Raw genomic sequence first — 25416 nt, 5'->3', positions numbered from 1 at the left:
CTTTCATATCCAACGTTAAAACAACAATAAACATGCATCTCTTCAACAATGTGATATACTTTTTGTAATTTGTAGGTGTACAATCTGCGGCGCTCTGCAGCTTTCAGAGAGAAGTGAAAAAGCTTACGGCACCTGGGATTCCCAGGCGGTCTTCCATCCAGGTACTAACCAGGCCCTGGTCTGCTTAGCTTCCGAGATCAGACGAGATCGGGCGGAACCAGAGAGGTATGGCCGTAAGCTGCTTTTTATCTTTTTCCTAATCCTTTATAATGCGTCAAAAAATTATGTCACGCCTGCCGTTGGCATCTTTGTGTGGGTTAAATAAGGGTATGCAAAGAAGGCTGTGACATCCTATGGCGAAAATTGGATGGACTAGAGAAGACCCGCCCAGGAGTCCCAGCCAATCGGTGGATGGCCATTGCAGTCCCCGCCACCTCAAATGGCCTGACGATGGTATGGACGTAAGCCACCTTTCATCTTCTTCCTATTGCATCTCTTCTACAATGTGATCAACTTTTTACAATTGTGTAGGTGTACAAGCTACGGCGCTGGGCGGCTTTCAGAGAGAGAAGTGAAAAAGCTTACGGCACCTGGGATTCCCAGGCGGTCTTCCATCCAGGTACTAACCAGGCCCTGCTCTGCTTAGCTTCCGAGATCAGACGAGATCGGGCGGAACCAGAGAGGTATGGCCGTAAGCTGCTTTTCATCTTTTTCCTAATCCTTTAAAACGTGTCAAAGATAATCAGAAGTTTCTTTTTCTAAAATTGAAGCAGTTCTTAGCATTGGCAAGAGAGGTTCCTAAAACCTAAAGGGAACTTTACTTTTCTTCACTGGTAAATCTAACATGTTTGGTTAGCACCTGTATTTCAACGGCTAAATTACAAACAAAAGTATGCCAATTGTTAAATGTTGATCAACACTAATTTAGCAACCATGAAACGGAATCATGTTTGATAATATTGTCTAAATGCCTTTCATATCCAACGTTAAAACAACAATAAACATGCATCTCTTCAACAATGTGATATACTTTTTGTAATTTGTAGGTGTACAATCTGCGGCGCTCTGCAGCTTTCAGAGAGAAGTGAAAAAGCTTACGGCACCTGGGATTCCCAGGCGGTCTTCCATCCAGGTACTAACCAGGCCCTGGTCTGCTTAGCTTCCGAGATCAGACGAGATCGGGCGGAACCAGAGAGGTATGGCCGTAAGCTGCTTTTTATCTTTTTCCTAATCCTTTATAATGCGTCAAAAAATTATGTCACGCCTGCCGTTGGCATCTTTGTGTGGGTTAAATAAGGGTATGCAAAGAAGGCTGTGACATCCTATGGCGAAAATTGGATGGACTAGAGAAGACCCGCCCAGGAGTCCCAGCCAATCGGTGGATGGCCATTGCAGTCCCCGCCACCTCAAATGGCCTGACGATGGTATGGACGTAAGCCACCTTTCATCTTCTTCCTATTGCATCTCTTCTACAATGTGATCAACTTTTTACAATTGTGTAGGTGTACAAGCTACGGCGCTGGGCGGCTTTCAGAGAGAGAAGTGAAAAAGCTTACGGCACCTGGGATTCCCAGGCGGTCTTCCATCCAGGTACTAACCAGGCCCTGCTCTGCTTAGCTTCCGAGATCAGACGAGATCGGGCGGAACCAGAGAGGTATGGCCGTAAGCTGCTTTTCATCTTTTTCCTAATCCTTTAAAACGTGTCAAAGATAATCAGAAGTTTCTTTTTCTAAAATTGAAGCAGTTCTTAGCATTGGCAAGAGAGGTTCCTAAAACCTAAAGGGAACTTTACTTTTCTTCACTGGTAAATCTAACATGTTTGGTTAGCACCTGTATTTCAACGGCTAAATTACAAACAAAAGTATGCCAATTGTTAAATGTTGATCAACACTAATTTAGCAACCATGAAACGGAATCATGTTTGATAATATTGTCTAAATGCCTTTCATATCCAACGTTAAAACAACAATAAACATGCATCTCTTCAACAATGTGATATACTTTTTGTAATTTGTAGGTGTACAATCTGCGGCGCTCTGCAGCTTTCAGAGAGAAGTGAAAAAGCTTACGGCACCTGGGATTCCCAGGCGGTCTTCCATCCAGGTACTAACCAGGCCCTGGTCTGCTTAGCTTCCGAGATCAGACGAGATCGGGCGGAACCAGAGAGGTATGGCCGTAAGCTGCTTTTTATCTTTTTCCTAATCCTTTATAATGCGTCAAAAAATTATGTCACGCCTGCCGTTGGCATCTTTGTGTGGGTTAAATAAGGGTATGCAAAGAAGGCTGTGACATCCTATGGCGAAAATTGGATGGACTAGAGAAGACCCGCCCAGGAGTCCCAGCCAATCGGTGGATGGCCATTGCAGTCCCCGCCACCTCAAATGGCCTGACGATGGTATGGACGTAAGCCACCTTTCATCTTCTTCCTATTGCATCTCTTCTACAATGTGATCAACTTTTTACAATTGTGTAGGTGTACAAGCTACGGCGCTGGGCGGCTTTCAGAGAGAGAAGTGAAAAAGCTTACGGCACCTGGGATTCCCAGGCGGTCTTCCATCCAGGTACTAACCAGGCCCTGCTCTGCTTAGCTTCCGAGATCAGACGAGATCGGGCGGAACCAGAGAGGTATGGCCGTAAGCTGCTTTTCATCTTTTTCCTAATCCTTTAAAACGTGTCAAAGATAATCAGAAGTTTCTTTTTCTAAAATTGAAGCAGTTCTTAGCATTGGCAAGAGAGGTTCCTAAAACCTAAAGGGAACTTTACTTTTCTTCACTGGTAAATCTAACATGTTTGGTTAGCACCTGTATTTCAACGGCTAAATTACAAACAAAAGTATGCCAATTGTTAAATGTTGATCAACACTAATTTAGCAACCATGAAACGGAATCATGTTTGATAATATTGTCTAAATGCCTTTCATATCCAACGTTAAAACAACAATAAACATGCATCTCTTCAACAATGTGATATACTTTTTGTAATTTGTAGGTGTACAATCTGCGGCGCTCTGCAGCTTTCAGAGAGAAGTGAAAAAGCTTACGGCACCTGGGATTCCCAGGCGGTCTTCCATCCAGGTACTAACCAGGCCCTGGTCTGCTTAGCTTCCGAGATCAGACGAGATCGGGCGGAACCAGAGAGGTATGGCCGTAAGCTGCTTTTTATCTTTTTCCTAATCCTTTATAATGCGTCAAAAAATTATGTCACGCCTGCCGTTGCCATCTTTGTGTGGGTTAAATAAGGGTATGCAAAGAAGGCTGTGACATCCTATGGCGAAAATTGGATGGACTAGAGAAGACCCGCCCAGGAGTCCCAGCCAATCGGTGGATGGCCATTGCAGTCCCCGCCACCTCAAATGGCCTGACGATGGTATGGACGTAAGCCACCTTTCATCTTCTTCCTATTGCATCTCTTCTACAATGTGATCAACTTTTTACAATTGTGTAGGTGTACAAGCTACGGCGCTGGGCGGCTTTCGGAGAGAGAAGTGAAAAAGCTTACGGCACCTGGGATTCCCAGGCGGTCTTCCATCCAGGTACTAACCAGGCCCTGCTCTGCTTAGCTTCCGAGATCAGACGAGATCGGGCGGAACCAGAGAGGTATGGCCGTAAGCTGCTTTTCATCTTTTTCCTAATCCTTTAAAACGTGTCAAAGATAATCAGAAGTTTCTTTTTCTAAAATTGAAGCAGTTCTTAGCATTGGCAAGAGAGGTTCCTAAAACCTAAAGGGAACTTTACTTTTCTTCACTGGTAAATCTAACATGTTTGGTTAGCACCTGTATTTCAACGGCTAAATTACAAACAAAAGTATGCCAATTGTTAAATGTTGATCAACACTAATTTAGCAACCATGAAACGGAATCATGTTTGATAATATTGTCTAAATGCCTTTCATATCCAACGTTAAAACAACAATAAACATGCATCTCTTCAACAATGTGATATACTTTTTGTAATTTGTAGGTGTACAATCTGCGGCGCTCTGCAGCTTTCAGAGAGAAGTGAAAAAGCTTACGGCACCTGGGATTCCCAGGCGGTCTTCCATCCAGGTACTAACCAGGCCCTGGTCTGCTTAGCTTCCGAGATCAGACGAGATCGGGCGGAACCAGAGAGGTATGGCCGTAAGCTGCTTTTTATCTTTTTCCTAATCCTTTATAATGCGTCAAAAAATTATGTCACGCCTGCCGTTGCCATCTTTGTGTGGGTTAAATAAGGGTATGCAAAGAAGGCTGTGACATCCTATGGCGAAAATTGGATGGACTAGAGAAGACCCGCCCAGGAGTCCCAGCCAATCGGTGGATGGCCATTGCAGTCCCCGCCACCTCAAATGGCCTGACGATGGTATGGACGTAAGCCACCTTTCATCTTCTTCCTATTGCATCTCTTCTACAATGTGATCAACTTTTTACAATTGTGTAGGTGTACAAGCTACGGCGCTGGGCGGCTTTCAGAGAGAGAAGTGAAAAAGCTTACGGCACCTGGGATTCCCAGGCGGTCTTCCATCCAGGTACTAACCAGGCCCTGCTCTGCTTAGCTTCCGAGATCAGACGAGATCGGGCGGAACCAGAGAGGTATGGCCGTAAGCTGCTTTTCATCTTTTTCCTAATCCTTTAAAACGTGTCAAAGATAATCAGAAGTTTCTTTTTCTAAAATTGAAGCAGTTCTTAGCATTGGCAAGAGAGGTTCCTAAAACCTAAAGGGAACTTTACTTTTCTTCACTGGTAAATCTAACATGTTTGGTTAGCACCTGTATTTCAACGGCTAAATTACAAACAAAAGTATGCCAATTGTTAAATGTTGATCAACACTAATTTAGCAACCATGAAACGGAATCATGTTTGATAATATTGTCTAAATGCCTTTCATATCCAACGTTAAAACAACAATAAACATGCATCTCTTCAACAATGTGATATACTTTTTGTAATTTGTAGGTGTACAATCTGCGGCGCTCTGCAGCTTTCAGAGAGAAGTGAAAAAGCTTACGGCACCTGGGATTCCCAGGCGGTCTTCCATCCAGGTACTAACCAGGCCCTGGTCTGCTTAGCTTCCGAGATCAGACGAGATCGGGCGGAACCAGAGAGGTATGGCCGTAAGCTGCTTTTTATCTTTTTCCTAATCCTTTATAATGCGTCAAAAAATTATGTCACGCCTGCCGTTGGCATCTTTGTGTGGGTTAAATAAGGGTATGCAAAGAAGGCTGTGACATCCTATGGCGAAAATTGGATGGACTAGAGAAGACCCGCCCAGGAGTCCCAGCCAATCGGTGGATGGCCATTGCAGTCCCCGCCACCTCAAATGGCCTGACGATGGTATGGACGTAAGCCACCTTTCATCTTCTTCCTATTGCATCTCTTCTACAATGTGATCAACTTTTTACAATTGTGTAGGTGTACAAGCTACGGCGCTGGGCGGCTTTCAGAGAGAGAAGTGAAAAAGCTTACGGCACCTGGGATTCCCAGGCGGTCTTCCATCCAGGTACTAACCAGGCCCTGCTCTGCTTAGCTTCCGAGATCAGACGAGATCGGGCGGAACCAGAGAGGTATGGCCGTAAGCTGCTTTTCATCTTTTTCCTAATCCTTTAAAACGTGTCAAAGATAATCAGAAGTTTCTTTTTCTAAAATTGAAGCAGTTCTTAGCATTGGCAAGAGAGGTTCCTAAAACCTAAAGGGAACTTTACTTTTCTTCACTGGTAAATCTAACATGTTTGGTTAGCACCTGTATTTCAACGGCTAAATTACAAACAAAAGTATGCCAATTGTTAAATGTTGATCAACACTAATTTAGCAACCATGAAACGGAATCATGTTTGATAATATTGTCTAAATGCCTTTCATATCCAACGTTAAAACAACAATAAACATGCATCTCTTCAACAATGTGATATACTTTTTGTAATTTGTAGGTGTACAATCTGCGGCGCTCTGCAGCTTTCAGAGAGAAGTGAAAAAGCTTACGGCACCTGGGATTCCCAGGCGGTCTTCCATCCAGGTACTAACCAGGCCCTGGTCTGCTTAGCTTCCGAGATCAGACGAGATCGGGCGGAACCAGAGAGGTATGGCCGTAAGCTGCTTTTTATCTTTTTCCTAATCCTTTATAATGCGTCAAAAAATTATGTCACGCCTGCCGTTGGCATCTTTGTGTGGGTTAAATAAGGGTATGCAAAGAAGGCTGTGACATCCTATGGCGAAAATTGGATGGACTAGAGAAGACCCGCCCAGGAGTCCCAGCCAATCGGTGGATGGCCATTGCAGTCCCCGCCACCTCAAATGGCCTGACGATGGTATGGACGTAAGCCACCTTTCATCTTCTTCCTATTGCATCTCTTCTACAATGTGATCAACTTTTTACAATTGTGTAGGTGTACAAGCTACGGCGCTGGGCGGCTTTCAGAGAGAGAAGTGAAAAAGCTTACGGCACCTGGGATTCCCAGGCGGTCTTCCATCCAGGTACTAACCAGGCCCTGCTCTGCTTAGCTTCCGAGATCAGACGAGATCGGGCGGAACCAGAGAGGTATGGCCGTAAGCTGCTTTTCATCTTTTTCCTAATCCTTTAAAACGTGTCAAAGATAATCAGAAGTTTCTTTTTCTAAAATTGAAGCAGTTCTTAGCATTGGCAAGAGAGGTTCCTAAAACCTAAAGGGAACTTTACTTTTCTTCACTGGTAAATCTAACATGTTTGGTTAGCACCTGTATTTCAACAGCTAAATTACAAACAAAAGTATGCCAATTGTTAAATGTTGATCAACACTAATTTAGCAACCATGAAACGGAATCATGTTTGATAATATTGTCTAAATGCCTTTCATATCCAACGTTAAAACAACAATAAACATGCATCTCTTCAACAATGTGATATACTTTTTGTAATTTGTAGGTGTACAATCTGCGGCGCTCTGCAGCTTTCAGAGAGAAGTGAAAAAGCTTACGGCACCTGGGATTCCCAGGCGGTCTTCCATCCAGGTACTAACCAGGCCCTGCTCTGCTTAGCTTCCGAGATCAGACGAGATCGGGCGGAACCAGAGAGGTATGGCCGTAAGCTGCTTTTTATCTTTTTCCTAATCCTTTATAATGCGTCAAAAAATTATGTCACGCCTGCCGTTGGCATCTTTGTGTGGGTTAAATAAGGGTATGCAAAGAAGGCTGTGACATCCTATGGCGAAAATTGGATGGACTAGAGAAGACCCGCCCAGGAGTCCCAGCCAATCGGTGGATGGCCATTGCAGTCCCCGCCACCTCAAATGGCCTGACGATGGTATGGACGTAAGCCACCTTTCATCTTCTTCCTATTGCATCTCTTCTACAATGTGATCAACTTTTTACAATTGTGTAGGTGTACAAGCTACGGCGCTGGGCGGCTTTCAGAGAGAGAAGTGAAAAAGCTTACGGCACCTGGGATTCCCAGGCGGTCTTCCATCCAGGTACTAACCAGGCCCTGCTCTGCTTAGCTTCCGAGATCAGACGAGATCGGGCGGAACCAGAGAGGTATGGCCGTAAGCTGCTTTTCATCTTTTTCCTAATCCTTTAAAACGTGTCAAAGATAATCAGAAGTTTCTTTTTCTAAAATTGAAGCAGTTCTTAGCATTGGCAAGAGAGGTTCCTAAAGCCTGAAGGTAACTTTACTTTTCTTCACTGGCAATTCTAACATGTTGGGTTAGCACCTGTATTTCAACGGCTAAATTACAAACAATAGTATGCCAATCGTAAATGTTGATCAACACTAATTTAGCAATCATGAAACGGAATCATTTTGGATAATATTGTCTAAATGCCTTTCATATCCAACGTTAAAACAACAATAAACATGCATCTCTTCAACAATGTGATATACTTTTTGTAATTTGTAGGTGTACAATCTGCGGCGCTCTGCAGCTTTCAGAGAGAAGTGAAAAAGCTTACGGCACCTGGGATTCCCAGGCGGTCTTCCATCCAGGTACTAACCAGGCCCTGCTCTGCTTAGCTTCCGAGATCAGACGAGATCGGGCGGAACCAGAGAGGTATGGCCGTAAGCTGCTTTTTATCTTTTTCCTAATCCTTTATAATGCGTCAAAAAATTATGTCACGCCTGCCGTTGGCATCTTTGTGTGGGTTAAATAAGGGTATGCAAAGAAGGCTGTGACATCCTATGGCGAAAATTGGATGGACTAGAGAAGACCCGCCCAGGAGTCCCAGCCAATCGGTGGATGGCCATTGCAGTCCCCGCCACCTCAAATGGCCTGACGATGGTATGGACGTAAGCCACCTTTCATCTTCTTCCTATTGCATCTCTTCTACAATGTGATCAACTTTTTACAATTGTGTAGGTGTACAAGCTACGGCGCTGGGCGGCTTTCAGAGAGAGAAGTGAAAAAGCTTACGGCACCTGGGATTCCCAGGCGGTCTTCCATCCAGGTACTAACCAGGCCCTGCTCTGCTTAGCTTCCGAGATCAGACGAGATCGGGCGGAACCAGAGAGGTATGGCCGTAAGCTGCTTTTCATCTTTTTCCTAATCCTTTAAAACGTGTCAAAGATAATCAGAAGTTTCTTTTTCTAAAATTGAAGCAGTTCTTAGCATTGGCAAGAGAGGTTCCTAAAGCCTGAAGGTAACTTTACTTTTCTTCACTGGCAATTCTAACATGTTGGGTTAGCACCTGTATTTCAACGGCTAAATTACAAACAATAGTATGCCAATCGTAAATGTTGATCAACACTAATTTAGCAATCATGAAACGGAATCATTTTGGATAATATTGTCTAAATGCCTTTCATATCCAACGTTAAAACAACAATAAACATGCATCTCTTCAACAATGTGATATACTTTTTGTAATTTGTAGGTGTACAATCTGCGGCGCTCTGCAGCTTTCAGAGAGAAGTGAAAAAGCTTACGGCACCTGGGATTCCCAGGCGGTCTTCCATCCAGGTACTAACCAGGCCCTGGTCTGCTTAGCTTCCGAGATCAGACGAGATCGGGCGGAACCAGAGAGGTATGGCCGTAAGCTGCTTTTTATCTTTTTCCTAATCCTTTATAATGCGTCAAAAAATTATGTCACGCCTGCCGTTGGCATCTTTGTGTGGGTTAAATAAGGGTATGCAAAGAAGGCTGTGACATCCTATGGCGAAAATTGGATGGACTAGAGAAGACCCGCCCAGGAGTCCCAGCCAATCGGTGGATGGCCATTGCAGTCCCCGCCACCTCAAATGGCCTGACGATGGTATGGACGTAAGCCACCTTTCATCTTCTTCCTATTGCATCTCTTCTACAATGTGATCAACTTTTTACAATTGTGTAGGTGTACAAGCTACGGCGCTGGGCGGCTTTCAGAGAGAGAAGTGAAAAAGCTTACGGCACCTGGGATTCCCAGGCGGTCTTCCATCCAGGTACTAACCAGGCCCTGCTCTGCTTAGCTTCCGAGATCAGACGAGATCGGGCGGAACCAGAGAGGTATGGCCGTAAGCTGCTTTTCATCTTTTTCCTAATCCTTTAAAACGTGTCAAAGATAATCAGAAGTTTCTTTTTCTAAAATTGAAGCAGTTCTTAGCATTGGCAAGAGAGGTTCCTAAAACCTAAAGGGAACTTTACTTTTCTTCACTGGTAAATCTAACATGTTTGGTTAGCACCTGTATTTCAACGGCTAAATTACAAACAAAAGTATGCCAATTGTTAAATGTTGATCAACACTAATTTAGCAACCATGAAACGGAATCATGTTTGATAATATTGTCTAAATGCCTTTCATATCCAACGTTAAAACAACAATAAACATGCATCTCTTCAACAATGTGATATACTTTTTGTAATTTGTAGGTGTACAATCTGCGGCGCTCTGCAGCTTTCAGAGAGAAGTGAAAAAGCTTACGGCACCTGGGATTCCCAGGCGGTCTTCCATCCAGGTACTAACCAGGCCCTGCTCTGCTTAGCTTCCGAGATCAGACGAGATCGGGCGGAACCAGAGAGGTATGGCCGTAAGCTGCTTTTTATCTTTTTCCTAATCCTTTATAATGCGTCAAAAAATTATGTCACGCCTGCCGTTGGCATCTTTGTGTGGGTTAAATAAGGGTATGCAAAGAAGGCTGTGACATCCTATGGCGAAAATTGGATGGACTAGAGAAGACCCGCCCAGGAGTCCCAGCCAATCGGTGGATGGCCATTGCAGTCCCCGCCACCTCAAATGGCCTGACGATGGTATGGACGTAAGCCACCTTTCATCTTCTTCCTATTGCATCTCTTCTACAATGTGATCAACTTTTTACAATTGTGTAGGTGTACAAGCTACGGCGCTGGGCGGCTTTCAGAGAGAGAAGTGAAAAAGCTTACGGCACCTGGGATTCCCAGGCGGTCTTCCATCCAGGTACTAACCAGGCCCTGCTCTGCTTAGCTTCCGAGATCAGACGAGATCGGGCGGAACCAGAGAGGTATGGCCGTAAGCTGCTTTTCATCTTTTTCCTAATCCTTTAAAACGTGTCAAAGATAATCAGAAGTTTCTTTTTCTAAAATTGAAGCAGTTCTTAGCATTGGCAAGAGAGGTTCCTAAAGCCTGAAGGTAACTTTACTTTTCTTCACTGGCAATTCTAACATGTTGGGTTAGCACCTGTATTTCAACGGCTAAATTACAAACAATAGTATGCCAATCGTAAATGTTGATCAACACTAATTTAGCAATCATGAAACGGAATCATTTTGGATAATATTGTCTAATTTCCTTTCATATCCAACGTTAAAACAACACTAAACATGCATCTCTTCAACAATGTGATATTCTTTTTGTAATTTGTAGGTGTACAATCTGCGGCGCTCGGCGGCTTTCGGAGAGAGAAGTGAAAAAGCTTACGGCACCTAGGATTCCCAGGCGGTCTTCCATCCAGGTACTAACCAGGCCCTGCTCTGCTTAGCTTCCGAGATCAGACGAGATCGGGCGGAACCAGAGAGGTATGGCCGTAAGCTGCTTTTTATCTTTTTCCTAATCCTTTATAATGCGTCAATGAATTATGACACGCCTGCCGTTGGCATCTTTGTGTGGGTTAAATAAGGGTATGCAAAGAAGGCTGTGACATCCCATGCCGAAAATTGGATGGACTAGAGAAGACCCGCCCAGGGGTCCCAGCCAATCGGTGAATGGCCATTGCAGTCCCCGCCACCTCAAATGGCCTGACGATAGTATGGACGTAAGCCACCTTTCATCTTCTTCCTATTGCATCTCTTCTACAATGTGAATTTTTTTTTACAATTGTGCAGGTGTACAATTTACGGCGCTGGGCGGCTTTCAGAGAGAGAAGTGAAAAAGCTTACGGCACCTGGGATTCCCAGGCGGTCTTCCATCCAGGTACTAACCAGGCCCTGCTCTGCTTAGCTTCCGAGATCAGACGAGATCGGGCGGAACCAGAGAGGTATGGCCGTAAGCTGCTTTTCATCTTTTTCCTAATCCTTTAAAACGTGTCAAAGATAATCAGAAGTTTCTTTTTCTAAAATTGAAGCAGTTCTTAGCATTGGCAAGAGAGGTTCCTAAAGCCTGAAGGTAACTTTACTTTTCTTCACTGGCAATTCTAACATGTTGGGTTAGCACCTGTATTTCAACGGCTAAATTACAAACAATAGTATGCCAATCGTAAATGTTGATCAACACTAATTTAGCAATCATGAAACGGAATCATTTTGGATAATATTGTCTAATTTCCTTTCATATCCAACGTTAAAACAACACTAAACATGCATCTCTTCAACAATGTGATATTCTTTTTGTAATTTGTAGGTGTACAATCTGCGGCGCTGGGCGGCTTTCGGAGAGAGAAGTGAAAAAGCTTACGGCACCTGGGATTCCCAGGCGGTCTTCCATCCATGTACTAACCAGGCCCTGCACTGCTTAGCTTCCGAGATCAGACGAGATCGGGCGGAACCAGAGAGGTATGGCCGTAAGCTGCTTTTTATCTTTTTCCTAATCCTTTATAATGCGTCAATGAATTATGACACGCCTGCCGTTGGCATCTTTGTGTGGGTTAAATAAGGGTATGCAAAGAAGGCTGTGACATCCCATGCCGAAAATTGGATGGACTAGAGAAGACCCGCCCAGGGGTCCCAGCCAATCGGTGAATGGCCATTGCAGTCCCCGCCACCTCAAATGGCCTGACGATGGTATGGACGTAAGCCACCTTTCATCTTCTTCCTATTGCATCTCTTCTACAATGTGACATTTTTTTTTACAATTGTGTAGGTGTACAATCTACGGAGCTGGGCGGCTTTCAGAGAGAGAAGTGAAAAAGCTTACGGCACCTGGGATTCCCAGGCGGTCTTCCATCCAGGTACTAACCAGGCCCTGCTCTGCTTAGCTTCCGAGATCAGACGAGATCGGGCGGAACCAGAGAGGTATGGCCGTAAGCTGCTTTTCATCTTTTTCCTAATCCTTTAAAACGTGTCAAAGATAATCAGAAGTTTCTTTTTCTAAAATTGAAGCAGTTCTTAGCATTGGCAAGAGAGGTTCCTAAAGCCTGAAGGTAACTTTACTTTTCTTCACTGGCAATTCTAACATGTTGGGTTAGCACCTGTATTTCAACGGCTAAATTACAAACAATAGTATGCCAATCGTAAATGTTGATCAACACTAATTTAGCAATCATGAAACGGAATCATTTTGGATAATATTGTCTAATTTCCTTTCATATCCAACGTTAAAACAACACTAAACATGCATCTCTTCAACAATGTGATATTCTTTTTGTAATTTGTAGGTGTACAATCTGCGGCGCTCGGCGGCTTTCGGAGAGAGAAGTGAAAAAGCTTACGGCACCTAGGATTCCCAGGCGGTCTTCCATCCAGGTACTAACCAGGCCCTGCACTGCTTAGCTTCCGAGATCAGACGAGATCGGGCGGAACCAGAGAGGTATGGCCGTAAGCTGCTTTTTATCTTTTTCCTAATCCTTTATAATGCGTCAATGAATTATGACACGCCTGCCGTTGGCATCTTTGTGTGGGTTAAATAAGGGTATGCAAAGAAGGCTGTGACATCCCATGCCGAAAATTGGATGGACTAGAGAAGACCCGCCCAGGGGTCCCAGCCAATCGGTGAATGGCCATTGCAGTCCCCGCCACCTCAAATGGCCTGACGATGGTATGGACGTAAGCCACCTTTCATCTTCTTCCTATTGCATCTCTTCTACAATGTGACATTTTTTTTTACAATTGTGTAGGTGTACAATCTACGGAGCTGGGCGGCTTTCAGAGAGAGAAGTGAAAAAGCTTACGGCACCTGGGATTCCCAGGCGGTCTTCCATCCAGGTACTAACCAGGCCCTGCTCTGCTTAGCTTCCGAGATCAGACGAGATCGGGCGGAACCAGAGAGGTATGGCCGTAAGCTGCTTTTTATCTTTTTCCTAATCCTTTATAATGCGTCAATGAATTATGACACGCCTGCCGTTGGCATCTTTGTGTGGGTTAAATAAGGGTATGCAAAGAAGGCTGTGACATCCCATGCCGAAAATTGGATGGACTAGAGAAGACCCGCCCAGGGGTCCCAGCCAATCGGTGAATGGCCATTGCAGTCCCCGCCACCTCAAATGGCCTGACGATAGTATGGACGTAAGCCACCTTTCATCTTCTTCCTATTGCATCTCTTCTACAATGTGAATTTTTTTTTACAATTGTGCAGGTGTACAATTTACGGCGCTGGGCGGCTTTCAGAGAGAGAAGTGAAAAAGCTTACGGCACCTGGGATTCCCAGGCGGTCTTCCATCCAGGTACTAACCAGGCCCTGCTCTGCTTAGCTTCCGAGATCAGACGAGATCGGGCGGAACCAGAGAGGTATGGCCGTAAGCTGCTTTTCATCTTTTTCCTAATCCTTTAAAACGTGTCAAAGATAATCAGAAGTTTCTTTTTCTAAAATTGAAGCAGTTCTTAGCATTGGCAAGAGAGGTTCCTAAAGCCTGAAGGTAACTTTACTTTTCTTCACTGGCAATTCTAACATGTTGGGTTAGCACCTGTATTTCAACGGCTAAATTACAAACAATAGTATGCCAATCGTAAATGTTGATCAACACTAATTTAGCAATCATGAAACGGAATCATTTTGGATAATATTGTCTAATTTCCTTTCATATCCAACGTTAAAACAACACTAAACATGCATCTCTTCAACAATGTGATATTCTTTTTGTAATTTGTAGGTGTACAATCTGCGGCGCTCGGCGGCTTTCGGAGAGAGAAGTGAAAAAGCTTACGGCACCTAGGATTCCCAGGCGGTCTTCCATCCAGGTACTAACCAGGCCCTGCACTGCTTAGCTTCCGAGATCAGACGAGATCGGGCGGAACCAGAGAGGTATGGCCGTAAGCTGCTTTTTATCTTTTTCCTAATCCTTTATAATGCGTCAATGAATTATGACACGCCTGCCGTTGGCATCTTTGTGTGGGTTAAATAAGGGTATGCAAAGAAGGCTGTGACATCCCATGCCGAAAATTGGATGGACTAGAGAAGACCCGCCCAGGGGTCCCAGCCAATCGGTGAATGGCCATTGCAGTCCCCGCCACCTCAAATGGCCTGACGATGGTATGGACGTAAGCCACCTTTCATCTTCTTCCTATTGCATCTCTTCTACAATGTGACATTTTTTTTTACAATTGTGTAGGTGTACAATCTACGGAGCTGGGCGGCTTTCAGAGAGAGAAGTGAAAAAGCTTACGGCACCTGGGATTCCCAGGCGGTCTTCCATCCAGGTACTAACCAGGCCCTGCTCTGCTTAGCTTCCGAGATCAGACGAGATCGGGCGGAACCAGAGAGGTATGGCCGTAAGCTGCTTTTTATCTTTTTCCTAATCCTTTATAATGCGTCAATGAATTATGACACGCCTGCCGTTGGCATCTTTGTGTGGGTTAAATAAGGGTATGCAAAGAAGGCTGTGACATCCCATGCCGAAAATTGGATGGACTAGAGAAGACCCGCCCAGGGGTCCCAGCCAATCGGTGAATGGCCATTGCAGTCCCCGCCACCTCAAATGGCCTGACGATAGTATGGACGTAAGCCACCTTTCATCTTCTTCCTATTGCATCTCTTCTACAATGTGAATTTTTTTTTACAATTGTGCAGGTGTACAATTTACGGCGCTGGGCGGCTTTCAGAGAGAGAAGTGAAAAAGCTTACGGCACCTGGGATTCCCAGGCGGTCTTCCATCCAGGTACTAACCAGGCCCTGCTCTGCTTAGCTTCCGAGATCAGACGAGATCGGGCGGAACCAGAGAGGTATGGCCGTAAGCTGCTTTTCATCTTTTTCCTAATCCTTTAAAACGTGTCAAAGATAATCAGAAGTTTCTTTTTCTAAAATTGAAGCAGTTCTTAGCATTGGCAAGAGAGGTTCCTAAAGCCTGAAGGTAACTTTACTTTTCTTCACTGGCAATTCTAACATGTTGGGTTAGCACCTGTATATCAACGGCTAAATTACAAACAATAGTATGCCAATCGTAAATGTTGATCAACACTAATTTAGCAATCATGAAACGGAATCATTTTGGATAATATTGTCTAATTTCCTTTCATATCCAACGTTAAAACAACACTAAACATGCATCTCTTCAACAATGTGATATTCTTTTTGTAATTTGTAGGTGTACAATCTGCGGCGCTCGGCGGCTTTCGGAGAGAGAAGTGAAAAAGCTTACGGCACCTAGGATTCCCAGGCGGTCTTCCATCCAGGTACTAACCAGGCCCTGCTCTGCTTAGCTTCCGAGATCAGACGAGATCGGGCGGAACCAGAGAGGTATGGCCGTAAGCTGCTTTTTATCTTTTTCCTAATCCTTTATAATGCGTCAATGAATTATGACACGCCTGCCGTTGGCATCTTTGTGTGGGTTAAATAAGGGTATGCAAAGAAGGCTGTGACATCCCATGCCGAAAATTGGATGGACTAGAGAAGACCCGCCCAGGGGTCCCAGCCAATCGGTGAATGGCCATTGCAGTCCCCGCCACCTCAAATGGCCTGACGATAGTATGGACGTAAGCCACCTTTCATCTTCTTCCTATTGCATCTCTTCTACAATGTGAATTTTTTTTTACAATTGTGCAGGTGTACAATTTACGGCGCTGGGCGGCTTTCAGAGAGAGAAGTGAAAAAGCTTACGGCACCTGGGATTCCCAGGCGGTCTTCCATCCAGGTACTAACCAGGCCCTGCTCTGCTTAGCTTCCGAGATCAGACGAGATCGGGCGGAACCAGAGAGGTATGGCCGTAAGCTGCTTTTCATCTTTTTCCTAATCCTTTAAAACGTGTCAAAGATAATCAGAAGTTTCTTTTTCTAAAATTGAAGCAGTTCTTAGCATTGGCAAGAGAGGTTCCTAAAGCCTGAAGGTAACTTTACTTTTCTTCACTGGCAATTCTAACATGTTGGGTTAGCACCTGTATTTCAACGGCTAAATTACAAACAATAGTATGCCAATCGTAAATGTTGATCAACACTAATTTAGCAATCATGAAACGGAATCATTTTGGATAATATTGTCTAATTTCCTTTCATATCCAACGTTAAAACAACACTAAACATGCATCTCTTCAACAATGTGATATTCTTTTTGTAATTTGTAGGTGTACAATCTGCGGCGCTGGGCGGCTTTCAGAGAGAGAAGTGAAAAAGCTTACGGCACCTGGGATTCCCAGGCGGTCTTCCATCCAGGTACTAACCAGGCCCTGCTCTGCTTAGCTTCCGAGATCAGACGAGATCGGGCGGAACCAGAGAGGTATGGCCGTAAGCTGCTTTTCATCTTTTTCCTAATCCTTTAAAACGTGTCAAAGATAATCAGAAGTTTCTTTTTCTAAAATTGAAGCAGTTCTTAGCATTGGCAAGAGAGGTTCCTAAAGCCTGAAGGTAACTTTACTTTTCTTCACTGGCAATTCTAACATGTTGGGTTAGCACCTGTATTTCAACGGCTAAATTACAAACAATAGTATGCCAATCGTAAATGTTGATCAACACTAATTTAGCAATCATGAAACGGAATCATTTTGGATAATATTGTCTAATTTCCTTTCATATCCAACGTTAAAACAACACTAAACATGCATCTCTTCAACAATGTGATATTCTTTTTGTAATTTGTAGGTGTACAATCTGCGGCGCTCGGCGGCTTTCGGAGAGAGAAGTGAAAAAGCTTACGGCACCTAGGATTCCCAGGCGGTCTTCCATCCAGGTACTAACCAGGCCCTGCTCTGCTTAGCTTCCGAGATCAGACGAGATCGGGCGGAACCAGAGAGGTATGGCCGTAAGCTGCTTTTCATCTTTTTCCTAATCCTTTAAAACGTGTCAAAGATAATCAGAAGTTTCTTTTTCTAAAATTGAAGCAGTTCTTAGCATTGGCAAGAGAGGTTCCTAAAGCCTGAAGGTAACTTTACTTTTCTTCACTGGCAATTCTAACATGTTGGGTTAGCACCTGTATTTCAACGGCTAAATTACAAACAATAGTATGCCAATCGTAAATGTTGATCAACACTAATTTAGCAATCATGAAACGGAATCATTTTGGATAATATTGTCTAATTTCCTTTCATATCCAACGTTAAAACAACACTAAACATGCATCTCTTCAACAATGTGATATTCTTTTTGTAATTTGTAGGTGTACAATCTGCGGCGCTGGGCGGCTTTCGGAGAGAGAAGTGAAAAAGCTTACGGCACCTGGGATTCCCAGGCGGTCTTCCATCCAGGTACTAACCAGGCCCTGCACTGCTTAGCTTCCGAGATCAGACGAGATCGGGCGGAACCAGAGAGGTATGGCCGTAAGCTGCTTTTTATCTTTTTCCTAATCCTTTATAATGCGTCAATGAATTATGACACGCCTGCCGTTGGCATCTTTGTGTGGGTTAAATAAGGGTATGCAAAGAAGGCTGTGACATCCCATGCCGAAAATTGGATGGACTAGAGAAGACCCGCCCAGGGGTCCCAGCCAATCGGTGAATGGCCATTGCAGTCCCCGCCACCTCAAATGGCCTGACGATGGTATGGACGTAAGCCACCTTTCATCTTCTTCCTATTGCATCTCTTCTACAATGTGACATTTTTTTTTACAATTGTGTAGGTGTACAATCTACGGAGCTGGGCGGCTTTCAGAGAGAGAAGTGAAAAAGCTTACGGCACCTGGGATTCCCAGGCGGTCTTCCATCCAGGTACTAACCAGGCCCTGCTCTGCTTAGCTTCCGAGATCAGACGAGATCGGGCGGAACCAGAGAGGTATGGCCGTAAGCTGCTTTTTATCTTTTTCCTAATCCTTTATAATGCGTCAATGAATTATGACACGCCTGCCGTTGGCATCTTTGTGTGGGTTAAATAAGGGTATGCAAAGAAGGCTGTGACATCCCATGCCGAAAATTGGATGGACTAGAGAAGACCCGCCCAGGGGTCCCAGCCAATCGGTGAATGGCCATTGCAGTCCCCGCCACCTCAAATGGCCTGACGATGGTATGGACGTAAGCCACCTTTGATCTTCTTCCTATTGCATCTCTTCTACAATGTGACATTTTTTTTACAATTGTGTAGGTGTACAATCTGCGGCGCTGGGCGGCTTTCGGAGAGAGAAGTGAAAAAGCTTACGGCACCTGGGATTCCCAGGCGGTCTTCCATCCAGGTACTAACCAGGCCCTGCACTGCTTAGCTTCCGAGATCAGACGAGATCGGGCGGAACCAGAGAGGTATGGCCGTAAGCTGCTTTTTATCTTTTTCCTAATCCTTTATAATGCGTCAATGAATTATGACACGCCTGCCGTTGGCATCTTTGTGTGGGTTAAATAAGGGTATGCAAAGAAGGCTGTGACATCCCATGCCGAAAATTGGATGGACTAGAGAAGACCCGCCCAGGGGTCCCAGCCAATCGGTGAATGGCCATTGCAGTCCCCGCCACCTCAAATGGCCTGACGATGGTATGGACGTAAGCCACCTTTCATCTTCTTCCTATTGCATCTCTTCTACAATGTGACATTTTTTTTTACAATTGTGTAGGTGTACAATCTACGGAGCTGGGCGGCTTTCAGAGAGAGAAGTGAAAAAGCTTACGGCACCTGGGATTCCCAGGCGGTCTTCCATCCAGGTACTAACCAGGCCCTGCTCTGCTTAGCTTCCGAGATCAGACGAGATCGGGCGGAACCAGAGAGGTATGGCCGTAAGCTGCTTTTTATCTTTTTCCTAATCCTTTATAATGCGTCAATGAATTATGACACGCCTGCCGTTGGCATCTTTGTGTGGGTTAAATAAGGGTATGCAAAGAAGGCTGTGACATCCCATGCCGAAAATTGGATGGACTAGAGAAGACCCGCCCAGGGGTCCCAGCCAATCGGTGAATGGCCATTGCAGTCCCCGCCACCTCAAATGGCCTGACGATAGTATGGACGTAAGCCACCTTTCATCTTCTTCCTATTGCATCTCTTCTACAATGTGAATTTTTTTTTACAATTGTGCAGGTGTACAATTTACGGCGCTGGGCGGCTTTCAGAGAGAGAAGTGAAAAAGCTTACGGCACCTGGGATTCCCAGGCGGTCTTCCATCCAGGTACTAACCAGGCCCTGCTCTGCTTAGCTTCCGAGATCAGACGAGATCGGGCGGAACCAGAGAGGTATGGCCGTAAGCTGCTTTTCATCTTTTTCCTAATCCTTTAAAACGTGTCAAAGATAATCAGAAGTTTCTTTTTCTAAAATTGAAGCAGTTCTTAGCATTGGCAAGAGAGGTTCCTAAAGCCTGAAGGTAACTTTACTTTTCTTCACTGGCAATTCTAACATGTTGGGTTAGCACCTGTATTTCAACGGCTAAATTACAAACAATAGTATGCCAATCGTAAATGTTGATCAACACTAATTTAGCAATCATGAAACGGAATCATTTTGGATAATATTGTCTAATTTCCTTTCATATCCAACGTTAAAACAACACTAAACATGCATCTCTTCAACAATGTGATATTCTTTTTGTAATTTGTAGGTGTACAATCTGCGGCGCTCGGCGGCTTTCGGAGAGAGAAGTGAAAAAGCTTACGGCACCTAGGATTCCCAGGCGGTCTTCCATCCAGGTACTAACCAGGCCCTGCTCTGCTTAGCTTCCGAGATCAGACGAGATCGGGCGGAACCAGAGAGGTATGGCCGTAAGCTGCTTTTTATCTTTTTCCTAATCCTTTATAATGCGTCAATGAATTATGACACGCCTGCCGTTGGCATCTTTGTGTGGGTTAAATAAGGGTATGCAAAGAAGGCTGTGACATCCCATGCCGAAAATTGGATGGACTAGAGAAGACCCGCCCAGGGGTCCCAGCCAATCGGTGAATGGCCATTGCAGTCCCCGCCACCTCAAATGGCCTGACGATAGTATGGACGTAAGCCACCTTTCATCTTCTTCCTATTGCATCTCTTCTACAATGTGAATTTTTTTTTACAATTGTGCAGGTGTACAATTTACGGCGCTGGGCGGCTTTCAGAGAGAGAAGTGAAAAAGCTTACGGCACCTGGGATTCCCAGGCGGTCTTCCATCCAGGTACTAACCAGGCCCTGCTCTGCTTAGCTTCCGAGATCAGACGAGATCGGGCGGAACCAGAGAGGTATGGCCGTAAGCTGCTTTTCATCTTTTTCCTAATCCTTTAAAACGTGTCAAAGATAATCAGAAGTTTCTTTTTCTAAAATTGAAGCAGTTCTTAGCATTGGCAAGAGAGGTTCCTAAAGCCTGAAGGTAACTTTACTTTTCTTCACTGGCAATTCTAACATGTTGGGTTAGCACCTGTATTTCAACGGCTAAATTACAAACAATAGTATGCCAATCGTAAATGTTGATCAACACTAATTTAGCAATCATGAAACGGAATCATTTTGGATAATATTGTCTAATTTCCTTTCATATCCAACGTTAAAACAACACTAAACATGCATCTCTTCAACAATGTGATATTCTTTTTGTAATTTGTAGGTGTACAATCTGCGGCGCTGGGCGGCTTTCAGAGAGAGAAGTGAAAAAGCTTACGGCACCTGGGATTCCCAGGCGGTCTTCCATCCAGGTACTAACCAGGCCCTGCTCTGCTTAGCTTCCGAGATCAGACGAGATCGGGCGGAACCAGAGAGGTATGGCCGTAAGCTGCTTTTCATCTTTTTCCTAATCCTTTAAAACGTGTCAAAGATAATCAGAAGTTTCTTTTTCTAAAATTGAAGCAGTTCTTAGCATTGGCAAGAGAGGTTCCTAAAGCCTGAAGGTAACTTTACTTTTCTTCACTGGCAATTCTAACATGTTGGGTTAGCACCTGTATTTCAACGGCTAAATTACAAACAATAGTATGCCAATCGTAAATGTTGATCAACACTAATTTAGCAATCATGAAACGGAATCATTTTGGATAATATTGTCTAATTTCCTTTCATATCCAACGTTAAAACAACACTAAACATGCATCTCTTCAACAATGTGATATTCTTTTTGTAATTTGTAGGTGTACAATCTGCGGCGCTCGGCGGCTTTCGGAGAGAGAAGTGAAAAAGCTTACGGCACCTAGGATTCCCAGGCGGTCTTCCATCCAGGTACTAACCAGGCCCTGCTCTGCTTAGCTTCCGAGATCAGACGAGATCGGGCGGAACCAGAGAGGTATGGCCGTAAGCTGCTTTTTATCTTTTTCCTAATCCTTTATAATGCGTCAATGAATTATGACACGCCTGCCGTTGGCATCTTTGTGTGGGTTAAATAAGGGTATGCAAAGAAGGCTGTGACATCCCATGCCGAAAATTGGATGGACTAGAGAAGACCCGCCCAGGGGTCCCAGCCAATCGGTGAATGGCCATTGCAGTCCCCGCCACCTCAAATGGCCTGACGATAGTATGGACGTAAGCCACCTTTCATCTTCTTCCTATTGCATCTCTTCTACAATGTGAATTTTTTTTTACAATTGTGCAGGTGTACAATTTACGGCGCTGGGCGGCTTTCAGAGAGAGAAGTGAAAAAGCTTACGGCACCTGGGATTCCCAGGCGGTCTTCCATCCAGGTACTAACCAGGCCCTGCTCTGCTTAGCTTCCGAGATCAGACGAGATCGGGCGGAACCAGAGAGGTATGGCCGTAAGCTGCTTTTCATCTTTTTCCTAATCCTTTAAAACGTGTCAAAGATAATCAGAAGTTTCTTTTTCTAAAATTGAAGCAGTTCTTAGCATTGGCAAGAGAGGTTCCTAAAGCCTGAAGGTAACTTTACTTTTCTTCACTGGCAATTCTAACATGTTGGGTTAGCACCTGTATTTCAACGGCTAAATTACAAACAATAGTATGCCAATCGTAAATGTTGATCAACACTAATTTAGCAATCATGAAACGGAATCATTTTGGATAATATTGTCTAATTTCCTTTCATATCCAACGTTAAAACAACACTAAACATGCATCTCTTCAACAATGTGATATTCTTTTTGTAATTTGTAGGTGTACAATCTGCGGCGCTGGGCGGCTTTCGGAGAGAGAAGTGAAAAAGCTTACGGCACCTGGGATTCCCAGGCGGTCTTCCATCCAGGTACTAACCAGGCCCTGCACTGCTTAGCTTCCGAGATCAGACGAGATCGGGCGGAACCAGAGAGGTATGGCCGTAAGCTGCTTTTTATCTTTTTCCTAATCCTTTATAATGCGTCAATGAATTATGACACGCCTGCCGTTGGCATCTTTGTGTGGGTTAAATAAGGGTATGCAAAGAAGGCTGTGACATCCCATGCCGAAAATTGGATGGACTAGAGAAGACCCGCCCAGGGGTCCCAGCCAATCGGTGAATGGCCATTGCAGTCCCCGCCACCTCAAATGGCCTGACGATGGTATGGACGTAAGCCACCTTTCATCTTCTTCCTATTGCATCTCTTCTACAATGTGACATTTTTTTTTACAATTGTGTAGGTGTACAATCTACGGAGCTGGGCGGCTTTCAGAGAGAGAAGTGAAAAAGCTTACGGCACCTGGGATTCCCAGGCGGTCTTCCATCCAGGTACTAACCAGGCCCTGCTCTGCTTAGCTTCCGAGATCAGACGAGATCGGGCGGAACCAGAGAGGTATGGCCGTAAGCTGCTTTTCATCTTTTTCCTAATCCTTTAAAACGTGTCAAAGATAATCAGAAGTTTCTTTTTCTAAAATTGAAGCAGTTCTTAGCATTGGCAAGAGAGGTTCCTAAAGCCTGAAGGTAACTTTACTTTTCTTCACTGGCAATTCTAACATGTTGGGTTAGCACCTGTATTTCAACGGCTAAATTACAAACAATAGTATGCCAATCGTAAATGTTGATCAACACTAATTTAGCAATCATGAAACGGAATCATTTTGGATAATATTGTCTAATTTCCTTTCATATCCAACGTTAAAACAACACTAAACATGCATCTCTTCAACAATGTGATATTCTTTTTGTAATTTGTAGGTGTACAATCTGCGGCGCTCGGCGGCTTTCGGAGAGAGAAGTGAAAAAGCTTACGGCACCTGGGATTCCCAGGCGGTCTTCCATCCAGGTACTAACCAGGCCCTGCACTGCTTAGCTTCCGAGATCAGACGAGATCGGGCGGAACCAGAGAGGTATGGCCGTAAGCTGCTTTTTATCTTTTTCCTAATCCTTTATAATGCGTCAATGAATTATGACACGCCTGCCGTTGGCATCTTTGTGTGGGTTAAATAAGGGTATGCAAAGAAGGCTGTGACATCCCATGCCGAAAATTGGATGGACTAGAGAAGACCCGCCCAGGGGTCCCAGCCAATCGGTGAATGGCCATTGCAGTCCCCGCCACCTCAAATGGCCTGACGATGGTATGGACGTAAGCCACCTTTGATCTTCTTCCTATTGCATCTCTTCTACAATGTGACATTTTTTTTACAATTGTGTAGGTGTACAATCTACGGCGCTGGGCGGCTTTCAGAGAGAGAAGTGAAAAAGCTTACGGCACCTGGGATTCCCAGGCGGTCTTCCATCCAGGTACTAACCAGGCCCTGCTCTGCTTAGCTTCCGAGATCAGACGAGATCGGGCGGAACCAGAGAGGTATGGCCGTAAGCTGCTTTTCATCTTTTTCCTAATCCTTTAAAACGTGTCAAAGATAATCAGAAGTTTCTTTTTCTAAAATTGAAGCAGTTCTTAGCATTGGCAAGAGAGGTTCCTAAAGCCTGAAGGTAACTTTACTTTTCTTCACTGGCAATTCTAACATGTTGGGTTAGCACCTGTATTTCAACGGCTAAATTACAAACAATAGTATGCCAATCGTAAATGTTGATCAACACTAATTTAGCAATCATGAAACGGAATCATTTTGGATAATATTGTCTAATTTCCTTTCATATCCAACGTTAAAACAACACTAAACATGCATCTCTTCAACAATGTGATATTCTTTTTGTAATTTGTAGGTGTACAATCTGCGGCGCTGGGCGGCTTTCGGAGAGAGAAGTGAAAAAGCTTACGGCACCTGGGATTCCCAGGCGGTCTTCCATCCAGGTACTAACCAGGCCCTGCACTGCTTAGCTTCCGAGATCAGACGAGATCGGGCGGAACCAGAGAGGTATGGCCGTAAGCTGCTTTTTATCTTTTTCCTAATCCTTTATAATGCGTCAATGAATTATGACACGCCTGCCGTTGGCATCTTTGTGTGGGTTAAATAAGGGTATGCAAAGAAGGCTGTGACATCCCATGCCGAAAATTGGATGGACTAGAGAAGACCCGCCCAGGGGTCCCAGCCAATCGGTGAATGGCCATTGCAGTCCCCGCCACCTCAAATGGCCTGACGATGGTATGGACGTAAGCCACCTTTCATCTTCTTCCTATTGCATCTCTTCTACAATGTGACATTTTTTTTTACAATTGTGTAGGTGTACAATCTACGGAGCTGGGCGGCTTTCAGAGAGAGAAGTGAAAAAGCTTACGGCACCTGGGATTCCCAGGCGGTCTTCCATCCAGGTACTAACCAGGCCCTGCACTGCTTAGCTTCCGAGATCAGACGAGATCGGGCGGAACCAGAGAGGTATGGCCGTAAGCTGCTTTTTATCTTTTTCCTAATCCTTTATAATGCGTCAATGAATTATGACACGCCTGCCGTTGGCATCTTTGTGTGGGTTAAATAAGGGTATGCAAAGAAGGCTGTGACATCCCATGCCGAAAATTGGATGGACTAGAGAAGACCCGCCCAGGGGTCCCAGCCAATCGGTGAATGGCCATTGCAGTCCCCGCCACCTCAAATGGCCTGACGATGGTATGGACGTAAGCCACCTTTGATCTTCTTCCTATTGCATCTCTTCTACAATGTGACATTTTTTTTACAATTGTGTAGGTGTACAATCTACGGCGCTGGGCGGCTTTCAGAGAGAGAAGTGAAAAAGCTTACGGCACCTGGGATTCCCAGGCGGTCTTCCATCCAGGTACTAACCAGGCCCTGCTCTGCTTAGCTTCCGAGATCAGACGAGATCGGGCGGAACCAGAGAGGTATGGCCGTAAGCTGCTTTTCATCTTTTTCCTAAT

The 25416-nt window shown here is 44.6% G+C and overlaps 53 non-coding genes across 53 annotated transcripts; all 53 read right to left on the bottom strand.

The window, feature by feature from the left end:
• Window positions 1-120: 120 nt before the first annotated feature.
• On the bottom strand, window positions 121-239 carry LOC134119046 (5S ribosomal RNA). The gene has a single exon (XR_009950607.1). It is a non-coding gene; the product is annotated as a 5S ribosomal RNA (ribosomal RNA).
• A 339-nt stretch (window positions 240-578) lies between these two features.
• Window positions 579-697, bottom strand: LOC134118617 (5S ribosomal RNA). Its single transcript, XR_009950177.1, has one exon. It is a non-coding gene; the product is annotated as a 5S ribosomal RNA (ribosomal RNA).
• A 394-nt stretch (window positions 698-1091) lies between these two features.
• Window positions 1092-1210, bottom strand: LOC134119045 (5S ribosomal RNA). Its single transcript, XR_009950606.1, has one exon. It is a non-coding gene; the product is annotated as a 5S ribosomal RNA (ribosomal RNA).
• Window positions 1211-1549: 339 nt separating this feature from the next.
• On the bottom strand, window positions 1550-1668 carry LOC134118616 (5S ribosomal RNA). The gene has a single exon (XR_009950176.1). It is a non-coding gene; the product is annotated as a 5S ribosomal RNA (ribosomal RNA).
• Window positions 1669-2062: 394 nt separating this feature from the next.
• Window positions 2063-2181, bottom strand: LOC134119044 (5S ribosomal RNA). The gene has a single exon (XR_009950605.1). It is a non-coding gene; the product is annotated as a 5S ribosomal RNA (ribosomal RNA).
• A 339-nt stretch (window positions 2182-2520) lies between these two features.
• On the bottom strand, window positions 2521-2639 carry LOC134118615 (5S ribosomal RNA). Its single transcript, XR_009950175.1, has one exon. It is a non-coding gene; the product is annotated as a 5S ribosomal RNA (ribosomal RNA).
• Window positions 2640-3033: 394 nt separating this feature from the next.
• Window positions 3034-3152, bottom strand: LOC134119043 (5S ribosomal RNA). The gene has a single exon (XR_009950604.1). It is a non-coding gene; the product is annotated as a 5S ribosomal RNA (ribosomal RNA).
• Window positions 3153-3491: 339 nt separating this feature from the next.
• LOC134118614 (5S ribosomal RNA) lies at window positions 3492-3610 on the bottom strand. The gene has a single exon (XR_009950174.1). It is a non-coding gene; the product is annotated as a 5S ribosomal RNA (ribosomal RNA).
• Window positions 3611-4004: 394 nt separating this feature from the next.
• LOC134119042 (5S ribosomal RNA) lies at window positions 4005-4123 on the bottom strand. The gene has a single exon (XR_009950603.1). It is a non-coding gene; the product is annotated as a 5S ribosomal RNA (ribosomal RNA).
• A 339-nt stretch (window positions 4124-4462) lies between these two features.
• On the bottom strand, window positions 4463-4581 carry LOC134118612 (5S ribosomal RNA). The gene has a single exon (XR_009950172.1). It is a non-coding gene; the product is annotated as a 5S ribosomal RNA (ribosomal RNA).
• A 394-nt stretch (window positions 4582-4975) lies between these two features.
• LOC134119041 (5S ribosomal RNA) lies at window positions 4976-5094 on the bottom strand. The gene has a single exon (XR_009950602.1). It is a non-coding gene; the product is annotated as a 5S ribosomal RNA (ribosomal RNA).
• A 339-nt stretch (window positions 5095-5433) lies between these two features.
• LOC134118611 (5S ribosomal RNA) lies at window positions 5434-5552 on the bottom strand. The gene has a single exon (XR_009950171.1). It is a non-coding gene; the product is annotated as a 5S ribosomal RNA (ribosomal RNA).
• Window positions 5553-5946: 394 nt separating this feature from the next.
• Window positions 5947-6065, bottom strand: LOC134119040 (5S ribosomal RNA). Its single transcript, XR_009950601.1, has one exon. It is a non-coding gene; the product is annotated as a 5S ribosomal RNA (ribosomal RNA).
• Window positions 6066-6404: 339 nt separating this feature from the next.
• LOC134118610 (5S ribosomal RNA) lies at window positions 6405-6523 on the bottom strand. The gene has a single exon (XR_009950170.1). It is a non-coding gene; the product is annotated as a 5S ribosomal RNA (ribosomal RNA).
• A 394-nt stretch (window positions 6524-6917) lies between these two features.
• Window positions 6918-7036, bottom strand: LOC134118609 (5S ribosomal RNA). Its single transcript, XR_009950169.1, has one exon. It is a non-coding gene; the product is annotated as a 5S ribosomal RNA (ribosomal RNA).
• A 339-nt stretch (window positions 7037-7375) lies between these two features.
• On the bottom strand, window positions 7376-7494 carry LOC134118608 (5S ribosomal RNA). The gene has a single exon (XR_009950168.1). It is a non-coding gene; the product is annotated as a 5S ribosomal RNA (ribosomal RNA).
• Window positions 7495-7887: 393 nt separating this feature from the next.
• LOC134118607 (5S ribosomal RNA) lies at window positions 7888-8006 on the bottom strand. Its single transcript, XR_009950167.1, has one exon. It is a non-coding gene; the product is annotated as a 5S ribosomal RNA (ribosomal RNA).
• A 339-nt stretch (window positions 8007-8345) lies between these two features.
• LOC134118606 (5S ribosomal RNA) lies at window positions 8346-8464 on the bottom strand. The gene has a single exon (XR_009950166.1). It is a non-coding gene; the product is annotated as a 5S ribosomal RNA (ribosomal RNA).
• A 393-nt stretch (window positions 8465-8857) lies between these two features.
• LOC134119038 (5S ribosomal RNA) lies at window positions 8858-8976 on the bottom strand. Its single transcript, XR_009950599.1, has one exon. It is a non-coding gene; the product is annotated as a 5S ribosomal RNA (ribosomal RNA).
• Window positions 8977-9315: 339 nt separating this feature from the next.
• LOC134118605 (5S ribosomal RNA) lies at window positions 9316-9434 on the bottom strand. Its single transcript, XR_009950165.1, has one exon. It is a non-coding gene; the product is annotated as a 5S ribosomal RNA (ribosomal RNA).
• A 394-nt stretch (window positions 9435-9828) lies between these two features.
• Window positions 9829-9947, bottom strand: LOC134118604 (5S ribosomal RNA). Its single transcript, XR_009950164.1, has one exon. It is a non-coding gene; the product is annotated as a 5S ribosomal RNA (ribosomal RNA).
• A 339-nt stretch (window positions 9948-10286) lies between these two features.
• LOC134118603 (5S ribosomal RNA) lies at window positions 10287-10405 on the bottom strand. The gene has a single exon (XR_009950163.1). It is a non-coding gene; the product is annotated as a 5S ribosomal RNA (ribosomal RNA).
• A 395-nt stretch (window positions 10406-10800) lies between these two features.
• On the bottom strand, window positions 10801-10919 carry LOC134118745 (5S ribosomal RNA). Its single transcript, XR_009950306.1, has one exon. It is a non-coding gene; the product is annotated as a 5S ribosomal RNA (ribosomal RNA).
• Window positions 10920-11258: 339 nt separating this feature from the next.
• On the bottom strand, window positions 11259-11377 carry LOC134118601 (5S ribosomal RNA). Its single transcript, XR_009950161.1, has one exon. It is a non-coding gene; the product is annotated as a 5S ribosomal RNA (ribosomal RNA).
• A 395-nt stretch (window positions 11378-11772) lies between these two features.
• On the bottom strand, window positions 11773-11891 carry LOC134119084 (5S ribosomal RNA). The gene has a single exon (XR_009950645.1). It is a non-coding gene; the product is annotated as a 5S ribosomal RNA (ribosomal RNA).
• Window positions 11892-12231: 340 nt separating this feature from the next.
• LOC134118600 (5S ribosomal RNA) lies at window positions 12232-12350 on the bottom strand. The gene has a single exon (XR_009950160.1). It is a non-coding gene; the product is annotated as a 5S ribosomal RNA (ribosomal RNA).
• A 395-nt stretch (window positions 12351-12745) lies between these two features.
• On the bottom strand, window positions 12746-12864 carry LOC134119059 (5S ribosomal RNA). Its single transcript, XR_009950620.1, has one exon. It is a non-coding gene; the product is annotated as a 5S ribosomal RNA (ribosomal RNA).
• Window positions 12865-13204: 340 nt separating this feature from the next.
• Window positions 13205-13323, bottom strand: LOC134118599 (5S ribosomal RNA). Its single transcript, XR_009950159.1, has one exon. It is a non-coding gene; the product is annotated as a 5S ribosomal RNA (ribosomal RNA).
• A 339-nt stretch (window positions 13324-13662) lies between these two features.
• Window positions 13663-13781, bottom strand: LOC134118598 (5S ribosomal RNA). The gene has a single exon (XR_009950158.1). It is a non-coding gene; the product is annotated as a 5S ribosomal RNA (ribosomal RNA).
• Window positions 13782-14176: 395 nt separating this feature from the next.
• Window positions 14177-14295, bottom strand: LOC134119058 (5S ribosomal RNA). The gene has a single exon (XR_009950619.1). It is a non-coding gene; the product is annotated as a 5S ribosomal RNA (ribosomal RNA).
• A 340-nt stretch (window positions 14296-14635) lies between these two features.
• LOC134118597 (5S ribosomal RNA) lies at window positions 14636-14754 on the bottom strand. Its single transcript, XR_009950157.1, has one exon. It is a non-coding gene; the product is annotated as a 5S ribosomal RNA (ribosomal RNA).
• Window positions 14755-15093: 339 nt separating this feature from the next.
• LOC134118596 (5S ribosomal RNA) lies at window positions 15094-15212 on the bottom strand. The gene has a single exon (XR_009950156.1). It is a non-coding gene; the product is annotated as a 5S ribosomal RNA (ribosomal RNA).
• A 395-nt stretch (window positions 15213-15607) lies between these two features.
• On the bottom strand, window positions 15608-15726 carry LOC134118744 (5S ribosomal RNA). The gene has a single exon (XR_009950305.1). It is a non-coding gene; the product is annotated as a 5S ribosomal RNA (ribosomal RNA).
• A 339-nt stretch (window positions 15727-16065) lies between these two features.
• Window positions 16066-16184, bottom strand: LOC134118595 (5S ribosomal RNA). Its single transcript, XR_009950155.1, has one exon. It is a non-coding gene; the product is annotated as a 5S ribosomal RNA (ribosomal RNA).
• Window positions 16185-16579: 395 nt separating this feature from the next.
• On the bottom strand, window positions 16580-16698 carry LOC134118594 (5S ribosomal RNA). Its single transcript, XR_009950154.1, has one exon. It is a non-coding gene; the product is annotated as a 5S ribosomal RNA (ribosomal RNA).
• A 395-nt stretch (window positions 16699-17093) lies between these two features.
• LOC134118743 (5S ribosomal RNA) lies at window positions 17094-17212 on the bottom strand. Its single transcript, XR_009950304.1, has one exon. It is a non-coding gene; the product is annotated as a 5S ribosomal RNA (ribosomal RNA).
• Window positions 17213-17607: 395 nt separating this feature from the next.
• On the bottom strand, window positions 17608-17726 carry LOC134118693 (5S ribosomal RNA). The gene has a single exon (XR_009950254.1). It is a non-coding gene; the product is annotated as a 5S ribosomal RNA (ribosomal RNA).
• A 340-nt stretch (window positions 17727-18066) lies between these two features.
• Window positions 18067-18185, bottom strand: LOC134118593 (5S ribosomal RNA). Its single transcript, XR_009950153.1, has one exon. It is a non-coding gene; the product is annotated as a 5S ribosomal RNA (ribosomal RNA).
• A 339-nt stretch (window positions 18186-18524) lies between these two features.
• LOC134118692 (5S ribosomal RNA) lies at window positions 18525-18643 on the bottom strand. Its single transcript, XR_009950253.1, has one exon. It is a non-coding gene; the product is annotated as a 5S ribosomal RNA (ribosomal RNA).
• Window positions 18644-18983: 340 nt separating this feature from the next.
• On the bottom strand, window positions 18984-19102 carry LOC134118592 (5S ribosomal RNA). The gene has a single exon (XR_009950152.1). It is a non-coding gene; the product is annotated as a 5S ribosomal RNA (ribosomal RNA).
• Window positions 19103-19441: 339 nt separating this feature from the next.
• Window positions 19442-19560, bottom strand: LOC134118590 (5S ribosomal RNA). Its single transcript, XR_009950150.1, has one exon. It is a non-coding gene; the product is annotated as a 5S ribosomal RNA (ribosomal RNA).
• A 395-nt stretch (window positions 19561-19955) lies between these two features.
• LOC134118742 (5S ribosomal RNA) lies at window positions 19956-20074 on the bottom strand. Its single transcript, XR_009950303.1, has one exon. It is a non-coding gene; the product is annotated as a 5S ribosomal RNA (ribosomal RNA).
• Window positions 20075-20413: 339 nt separating this feature from the next.
• LOC134118589 (5S ribosomal RNA) lies at window positions 20414-20532 on the bottom strand. The gene has a single exon (XR_009950149.1). It is a non-coding gene; the product is annotated as a 5S ribosomal RNA (ribosomal RNA).
• A 395-nt stretch (window positions 20533-20927) lies between these two features.
• Window positions 20928-21046, bottom strand: LOC134118588 (5S ribosomal RNA). Its single transcript, XR_009950148.1, has one exon. It is a non-coding gene; the product is annotated as a 5S ribosomal RNA (ribosomal RNA).
• A 395-nt stretch (window positions 21047-21441) lies between these two features.
• Window positions 21442-21560, bottom strand: LOC134118740 (5S ribosomal RNA). Its single transcript, XR_009950301.1, has one exon. It is a non-coding gene; the product is annotated as a 5S ribosomal RNA (ribosomal RNA).
• Window positions 21561-21899: 339 nt separating this feature from the next.
• LOC134118587 (5S ribosomal RNA) lies at window positions 21900-22018 on the bottom strand. The gene has a single exon (XR_009950147.1). It is a non-coding gene; the product is annotated as a 5S ribosomal RNA (ribosomal RNA).
• A 395-nt stretch (window positions 22019-22413) lies between these two features.
• Window positions 22414-22532, bottom strand: LOC134118691 (5S ribosomal RNA). Its single transcript, XR_009950252.1, has one exon. It is a non-coding gene; the product is annotated as a 5S ribosomal RNA (ribosomal RNA).
• Window positions 22533-22872: 340 nt separating this feature from the next.
• Window positions 22873-22991, bottom strand: LOC134118586 (5S ribosomal RNA). Its single transcript, XR_009950146.1, has one exon. It is a non-coding gene; the product is annotated as a 5S ribosomal RNA (ribosomal RNA).
• A 395-nt stretch (window positions 22992-23386) lies between these two features.
• LOC134118690 (5S ribosomal RNA) lies at window positions 23387-23505 on the bottom strand. Its single transcript, XR_009950251.1, has one exon. It is a non-coding gene; the product is annotated as a 5S ribosomal RNA (ribosomal RNA).
• A 339-nt stretch (window positions 23506-23844) lies between these two features.
• On the bottom strand, window positions 23845-23963 carry LOC134118585 (5S ribosomal RNA). Its single transcript, XR_009950145.1, has one exon. It is a non-coding gene; the product is annotated as a 5S ribosomal RNA (ribosomal RNA).
• A 395-nt stretch (window positions 23964-24358) lies between these two features.
• LOC134118689 (5S ribosomal RNA) lies at window positions 24359-24477 on the bottom strand. The gene has a single exon (XR_009950250.1). It is a non-coding gene; the product is annotated as a 5S ribosomal RNA (ribosomal RNA).
• A 340-nt stretch (window positions 24478-24817) lies between these two features.
• On the bottom strand, window positions 24818-24936 carry LOC134118687 (5S ribosomal RNA). The gene has a single exon (XR_009950248.1). It is a non-coding gene; the product is annotated as a 5S ribosomal RNA (ribosomal RNA).
• Window positions 24937-25275: 339 nt separating this feature from the next.
• LOC134118584 (5S ribosomal RNA) lies at window positions 25276-25394 on the bottom strand. Its single transcript, XR_009950144.1, has one exon. It is a non-coding gene; the product is annotated as a 5S ribosomal RNA (ribosomal RNA).
• Window positions 25395-25416: the final 22 nt, after the last annotated feature.

The sequence above is a fragment of the Pungitius pungitius genome, unplaced genomic scaffold (genome assembly GCF_949316345.1).
Source record: "Pungitius pungitius unplaced genomic scaffold, fPunPun2.1 scaffold_24, whole genome shotgun sequence".
In the NCBI taxonomy this organism is placed as follows: Eukaryota; Metazoa; Chordata; class Actinopteri; order Perciformes; family Gasterosteidae; genus Pungitius; species Pungitius pungitius.
Note: the sequence above shows the minus strand (reverse complement) of the source record. Positions and strands in the feature narration are given on the sequence as shown.